This window comes from Chiloscyllium plagiosum, chromosome 20 (assembly GCF_004010195.1).
Source record: "Chiloscyllium plagiosum isolate BGI_BamShark_2017 chromosome 20, ASM401019v2, whole genome shotgun sequence".
Lineage (NCBI taxonomy): Eukaryota > Metazoa > Chordata > Chondrichthyes > Orectolobiformes > Hemiscylliidae > Chiloscyllium > Chiloscyllium plagiosum.
The window spans coordinates 3,143,056-3,151,360 of record NC_057729.1 but is presented as its reverse complement, the minus strand read 5'-3'; the positions used below and the strand labels follow the sequence as shown (position 1 = coordinate 3,151,360).

The window sequence follows — 8,305 nt, the reverse complement described above, 5'->3', positions numbered from 1 at the left end:
ACATCATACATATATATACACACACATATAAATCAGCTGATGCAGACCAGCGGGATGTTTCTGTGCTGAAATACATGGGTTCCAGTTCTTTGTCCAAAGGCACGTTTCGTTAACGCGAGTTCACTATAACGCGGATGATGGACGGTACGGGGGTACCGTTCCTATAACGCGATGTCATGTCCGGTAGTTTTGATCGCGGTCTCTCTATACCGCGGAGCTGAAGGCACAGCCCAGAGCCCACTAACACCGGGCGGTGTTTAATAAATACGAAAACTCACTTGTGTTTGAGATTACCAGGCGGCCCCTTGTTGCCGGCACCCTGTTTAAAAACAAAATGTCAATTAGTGCACTTTCACCGGTGGGCGTGGGGGGAGGGGATGGGAGGGGGGGTAATAGAGGGAAGGGCCGTCTTGACCTTGCCCCGGTTCATGGCACTCCGCACCCGGGGCCCAGGCCCAGGCCCAGGCCCGCTCTCGCCGCCTGCCGTTCCCATGGTAACCACGACAGGCCGGGGCCCGGAAACGAGCCTGCGCACTGACGGTACCGCCGGGCCCCTGATTGCGCCTGCGTACCACCGAACGGTGCGGCTGCGCAGTCGTGTCTGACCGGGCCCGGCACTGGGCGTGCGCGGTCTTCCTGACCTCCCCAGGCATGTGTCCTCACTGTGTGAGGGTGTCACTCCCTTTGCAGTGTGCTCCTGCCACAGAAAAATAAATAAAGGTTCCACACCTCCCCCCCAGAGTAATGAAACAACAGAGATAGTTTATCAACACAGGAATGGGAGTAGGCCATTCAGCCCATTGTACCTGCTACATCCTTCAATTGAATAATGGTTGACCATGACATTGCTTTACAAATGTGAATGTTGGTGATTGGGTCAACATTTATTGCCCATTCCTCAACATTGATTCTGGACCCCATGAAGTCTCATGTCTTCAGGTTTAACTTGGGTCAAGGAAACCTCTTGCTGATTACCACATACCATACCGTCCTGCCTCAGCTGGATGAATCAGTGCTCCTTCATGTCGAACCCCAGTTGGAGAAAGCACGGAGGCTGGGGGATTTCAATGTCCACCAAGAGTGGCTCAGCAGCAACATTACTGACCCAGCTGGTTGGGTCCTGAAGGAGATAGCTGCTAGACTGGGTTTACAGCAGTGGTGAGGGAACCAACATGAGGGAAAAAACACACGTGACCTCATTGTCACCAAGTTGCCTCCTGCAGATGCACCTGACCATTACAGCATTGGTAAGAGTGACCACCACACAGTCCTTGTGGAGATGAAGTCCCCCCTCACATTGAGAATAATCTCCATTTTGTTGTGTGGCACTATCACTACGGTAAATGGGACAGACTGCAAACAGATTTAGCAATTCAAGCCTTGTCAGTCATGAGCTGCTGTGGGCCTTCAACAGCATCTAAAATTATAATACAGTGCAAACTGCAACCTCAGCCTTGTATATTCTCCTCTCAACCATTACCATCAGCCCTGTTCAATGGAGGGCAAGCCAGAAGCAGCACCAGACAGGCAGCTAAAAATGAGGAGTCAATTTGGTGAAGCTACCAAACAGGACTACTGCGTCAGTCCTTGTGGAGATGAAGTCCCCCCTCACATTGAGAATAATCTCCATTTTGTTGTGTGGCACCATCACTACGGTAAATGGGACAGACTGCAAACAGATTTAGCAAGGTTGAAACTTTATTGCTGGAACAGCACAGCAGGTCAGGCAGCATCCAGGGAACAGGAGATTCGACGTTTCGGGCACAGGCCCTTCTTCAGGTCTTCAACTTTGATCTCCAGCATCTGCAGACCTTACTTTCTCCAACAGATTTAGCAATTCAAGCCTTGTCAGTAATGAGCTGCTGTGGGCCTTCAACAGCATCTAAAATTATAATACAGTGCAATCTGCAACCTCAGCCCTGTATATTCTCCTCTCAACCATTACCATCAGTTCAATGGAGGGCAAGCCAGAAGCAGCACCAGACAGGCAGCTAAAAATGAGGAGTCAATTTGGTGAAGCTACCAAACAGGACTACTGCGTGCCAAACAGCACAAGATTTGCAGAAATCTTCAGCCAGAAATGCCGAGTGGATGATCAATCTCAGTCTCCTCCAGAGCTCCTCAGCATCACAGATACTGGTCTTCAGCCAATTTGATTCACTCCCTGTGATATCAAGAAATGGTTGAAGGCACTGAATACTGCAAATATTCTGGTAATAGTACTGAAAACTTGTAGTCCAGAACAACCCATTTCCAGCTAGTTGTTCCAGTCCAGTTACAACATTGGCATTTACCTGAAAACATTGCCTCGGCATGCCCTGTAAACACAAAGCAGAGCAAATCCAACCCGGCCAATTACTGTTCCATCACTCTGCTCTCAATCATCTGTAAAGTGATGGAAGACGTCATCAAGTGTTATCAAGCAGCACTTGCTTAGCAATAACTTTCTCATTGATGCCTAGTTTAGGTTCCCCATGGTCACTCAGCTCCTGACTTCATTACAGATTTGATTGAAACATGGCCAAAAGAGCTGAATTCCAGAGGTGAGGTGACAGCGACAGCCCTTGACATCAAGGTGGCATTTGACTGAGTGTCGCATCAAAGAACCCTAGCACCATTGGAATCAATGGGTATCAGGGGCCAAATCCTCCACTGGTTGGAGTCATACTTGGCACATAGGAAGATTGTTGGAGGTCAGTCATCTCAGCTCTACAGGAGTTTCTCAGGGTAGTGTTCTAGGCCTGAACAACTATAGCTGCTTCATCGATGACCTTCCCTCCATCATTGGTTCAGAAGTGGGATGTGCACCAACGATTGCACATTGTTCAGCACCATTCATGACTCCTCAGATAGTGAAGTGGTCCATGTTCAAATTCAGCAAGACCTGGATAATATCCAGGCTTGGACTGACAAGTTTCAAATTACATTCATGCTACACAAATGCCAGGCAATGACTATCTTCAACAAGAAACAATCTAACCACTGCCTCTTAACATTTAGTGACGTTATCATCACTGAATCTCCTACTATCAACATTTTGTGGGTTAAGGCAGAGTTTTAGGGTGAGGGGGAAAGATTTAAAACGGACCTAAGGGGCAACTTTTTCACATGGAGGGTAGTGCATGTATGGACTAAACTATCAGAGGAGGTGGTGGGGACTGGTACAGTTACAACATTTAAAAGGCATCTGATGGTATGTGAATAGGAGGTGTTTAGGGGGATAAGGGCCAGGTACTGGCAAATGGGACTAGATTAATTTAGGATGTCTGGTCAGCAAGGACGAGTTGGACCAAAGGATCTGTTTCCGTGCTGTACAACTCCCTAACTCTGTGACTTTAACTGAATTGTCCTATTGGTTGTTCAGTCAAGTGATTTTCTGACTTATAGTTAATTTCCATTTTCACTCGAGCCTGTTTCTCTGGTTGTAAATGAGATGAATCGGATTTGATTGATGCAGGTTTATATACTTCCTACACAATGTTTGTCTGAAGTTGGGCACTTTCCTGAAATTGTTTGTAAATCACCTTGCCAGATGCTCCCATCATTGTTTCCCTTAGTATGGGAATATGGTGTCTAACCTTTCCATTACTTCAGCATTAACTAACAGGATAGTAGGACGTTAAATCTGTGAATGGTCCAAATATTTTTCTAGTTCATTCTCACTGTTTCTCTCATCCTCAAGTGTTCTCATTAACCTAATCCTTTCTACGATGGTTTTGATTCAATATGCTGCGATGACACAAGATGTTAATCTTCTTTGAAAGTCAGTTGGATAATTTACCTTACTAACCCGTTTAATTCCCTTGTATAGACCAGCGGATCTTGTTTTTTGGACCTCCCCCATCAAAATACGACTCCATCTCCTACTTGAAATGCTCAATTTTCAGCATTTCTATCGAGCCATTCTTTTACCTGTCCCTGTGAAGGTGGTAAATGCTCCTGTCCAGGCTCCCATGATCTCTACATGGAACATTTATACATCAGGGTGGCAGTGGCTCAGTGGTTAGCACTGCTGCCTCACAGCACCAGGGACCTGGGTTTGATTCCTGCCTCGGGTGACTGTCTGTGTGGAGTTTGCACTTTCTCCCTGTGTCTGTGTGGGTTTCCTCCGGGTGCTCTGGTTTCTTCCCAAAATCCAAAGATATGCAGGTCAAATGAATTGGCCGTGCTAAATTGCCCATAGTGTTAGGTGCGTTAGTCAGGGGTAAATGTGGGGGGGGTGGGGTTACTCATCAGAGGGTCGGTATGGACTTGTTGGGCCAAATGGTCTGTATCCACACTGTAGGGATTCTAATCTAACATTTATACATCGAGGATCCATCTTTCTGTCCACGAACCCATTCCTTTAGTGGGCTATGAACTGATCTAATTGGACTAAACATGGCAGATTCATTCAGAACATCTCTGAAAGCAAAGACAAGCAACTCCAGAACTTAGTCCTGAATATTTCTAGAAATCTAGGGTTCTCGGAGTTTGTTGCTCCTTCATTTGACTCTGAAGGACCTGTACTCTCCCTGTTTCTTTATTTCTTCTGCTGTGCATTTTCCCACAAGTAGCTGATCCAAGACCAGATCCTGCCTCACTTTCATAAAAATCCACCTTCACCCAATCCAAAACCCCTTTTTGCAGACCATTTTTTCCTTTTCCATAACAAACTTAAAATGTACGGTGTTGAGATACCTCTCACTGAAATTCTCACCCACTGTCAGGTCAAACAACTGTCTGGCTTCGTTTCTCAGAATGACAAACTGCTTCAGCACTTGTTCGACCTTCAAAAAAAGGAACGGACATAAACATTTCAAAGATATTCTTAGATGTTTAAACTTTCCACTAATTCAATTTCTTAAAAATTTGGCTTCCGCTGCACTGTCTGAAGACAAATTATGTCTTTGTCCAGTGAGAGACTTTGAACAGCTCCTGCCTCCCTTCACATAGTTACGGGTTTAGCTGTATCATTTGAGGAAGAAAGAATTACTTTTCATCTCATCAAAAAACTATATATCTCACCCACCTTATTCACATCCCTGCAATCACAGCAGAGTTCATCTTAGGTTTCATCTTTATAATTTTTTGTATTGTGTCACCATAGTCTAACCGGACCATAGGGGCTGCTCTCTCATTAGAGAGAGAGAGGCAACTGGTGGGGATTTAACCTGAGGGCCACCAGACCTCAGATGAGGGAACAGGTTAAGAAGGAGAGTCCTTTATGGTAACCACAAACCAGTGATGGGAATTGAACCCATGCTGTTAGCATCACTCTGCTATGTAAACCAACAGCTGAAAATGTGTTGCTGAAAAAGCGCAGCAGGTCAGGCAACATTCAAGGAGCAGGAGAATCTACGTTTCGGGCATGAGCCCTTCTTCAGCAACACATTTTCAGCTCTGATCTCTAGCATCTGCAGTCCTCACTTTCTCCTATGTAAACCAACAACCCAGCCAACTGAGCTAAACCAATTCCCTCTTCATAATTAAAGCTACTAATTAATCTGTAGCGTTTTAACTTTCTTCTCCTATTCAGACTCGCTCTTATAAACCCCAATAAGTCCCATGGGTTTCCCTTGCGATTTCCAGCATTCTGAATGAAGGTGTCCCACCTTGTTACAATGGAAACACTTAAACTTCTGATTACACCTTCAGCCTCAGCACTTTTCCATTTTGATCCCAGACAGGAATTGTGGAGCATTCCCAGCTGTCTTTTCTTTACCCTTTTCTGTGCGACTTACTTTCTTTTCAGTTTCCCAGTTTCTATCCTTCTCGAGTTTATGGGGATGTTGGGAAAATACTTCAGTTTTATGGATCAGCTCATCATCAGCATATATCTGCTCTGCCTGTCCAGCTGTTGCAACCCTCTAGTCTTCAACATTAATTCTAAAAATGGAGGAAGTGATTTTCTTTTCGAGTTCTTGTAAGAGAATAATTTCCCTGAGGGCATCATATGTGACATTTATTCCAAATGCTATCAAAATGCTTTTGCTTTCTCCTTTCAAGTCCAATCCAAGTCTGCCCAGGCTGCTTCCTTATGTTTCAAATATTTTTTTCCTGAATACCGCAGGAATTAGTTCACATGCACTTCATCGTAATCTATTTGAAAGTGGTGCATAAACTTCATCAGTGCTACCTGTCAACCTGCTCTGCACAACCAGTGTCCAGTTCTCCTTCAGCTACTTCACTTGTATTGCTACTTTGTTGAATTAAATGCAGTCTACATTTCCTCAAATCACAAAGTCGTAGAAATTTAAACATCGTATTGCTACGTTCGGTTTTTCTTTTCTATATTAGATACCTTCATTTGTAACTCCAATCGAAACCCGTGTTTCATTTCTCCCTCCTTTTCTCTTGCCTGAAATACTCTTCAGTCTTTCTTTTTCCTCAAGTTCAAACTATTTTTAAAAATTCCATTTCCTTTTCTATCCTTTTCAATTTCAATGCTCTTTCCTTTCCTTTCTCTGCTTTCAGAAAATCTAACTGTTGCTTCTGCACTCACTCACCACTTGGTGTACCTGGTCCCACCAATCCCAAAGACAGTGCTAATTCTTTGATTATCTCTGCCTTCTTAGCCTTTTCAGGAAATTCCACTTTTATTTTGCCAATTCCATTACTTTAGCCTTACTTCAATCTGGTAAACTAGATTTAGATTACTTACAGTGTGGAAACAGGCCCTTTGGCCCAACAAGAGCAACCCACCCAGACCCATTCCCCTACATTTATCCCTTCACCTAACTCTACGGGCAATTTAGCATGGCTACTTCACCGAACCTGCACATCTTTGGACTGTGGGAGGAAACCGGAGCACCCGGAGGAAACCCACGCAGACACGGGGAGAACGTGCAAACTCCACACAGTCAGTTGCCCGAGGTGGGAATTGAACCCGGGTCTCTGGTGCTGTGAGGCAGCAGTGCTAACCACTGTGCCACCATGCCACCCAAACTAGTTATGGGATACCTCCGACATCTGCCGGGAAGTTTTAGCCACTTCCAATGCCATTTCAGTCATATTACATGAGAAACATTATTCTCTGTTAATTATTACTGTTTGACATCCAATGATCCACTGACCATGGAAAATAGCCCTATATAAGCTGTGCCTGTGTTAGTAGGGGATACATTGATATTCACTTCCATCTATAGCATAAAGGTTCGGATTCAATCAAAACTGATTGGCCAGTTGTTTCCTTTTATTACTGCTATCCAGAAGATAAAAGGCTTTCAACAGACTTCTTTAAAGAAGTCAATGTAGTCCATTTGTTATAAACAAAACTCTAATCTCTTCAAAACAAAACTGGTTAACATCTGAACTACATTCCAGTATTGAATGGCATCTTTTTTTTTAATCTTCTAAATCCCAAACAAACACACTCAGATACAAAAAGGCAACCACAACTCTGTGGAGATGATTTTTAAAAGACCAAACTGTCCATATTGATCACTGCTCTGTAAAACAAAGGATAAATCTTAATGAATTTTCACAGTCCCCCAAACATAGTGTTCATAAAATCGAAGTGTTCAATAGTCATATACAGATGGAACATTGTTTAAAAGATATTTCTGTTCATTTGGAAATCAAGTCAAATCCAAGACTCTGTTCACAATTCAGGGTGTGCAAGCAGCTCAGAATACTGAGACATCAATTTTATCCAAATTCCAATTTCCAAAAGCAGGAGAAAAGAGTGAGAGACTCAGCAGCCTTTCTGCTGCTCAACCAAAACCAGGGAGGGCTGCTGGGAACCATCAGCACAGAGACCCCATAGACTCTGCCAAGGTTGGTGTATACGCAAATACATCCTTCTTATTCCAAACAAATCAATATTTTCCAGACATTAAACAAAGTCCATAAATAGATATATGTATTCCCAACAAAAGTAACACACTGGGATACATTGCAGTAACACTCTGTACAGTAACACACTGGTATATATTGCAGGAATACTCTACAGTAACACACTGGGATATACTGCAGGAATACTCTGTACAGTAACACACTGGGATACACTGCAGCAATACTCTGTACAGTAACACACTGGGATATACTGCAGGAATACTCTACAGTAACACACTGGGATATACTGCAGGAATACTCTCTACAGTAACACACTGGGATATACTGCAGGGATACTCTGTACAGTAACACACTGGGATATACTGTAGGGATACTCTGTACAGTAACACACTGGGATACACTGCAGGGATACTCTGTACAGTAACACACTGGGATACATTACAGATGGGCCAACGGGCTGAGAAGTGGCAGATGGAGTTTAATTCAGATAAATGCAAGGTGCTGCATTTTGGGAAAGCAAATCTTAGCA

General features: G+C 43.9%; 1 protein-coding gene across 1 annotated transcript in view; it reads right to left on the bottom strand.

Moving 5' to 3' along the window:
- The window catches only part of fam217ba (family with sequence similarity 217 member Ba), a 27,034-nt gene that overhangs the window by 15,993 nt on the left and 2,736 nt on the right, over window positions 1–8,305 (bottom strand). The gene's annotated exons all lie outside the window — the stretch shown is intronic.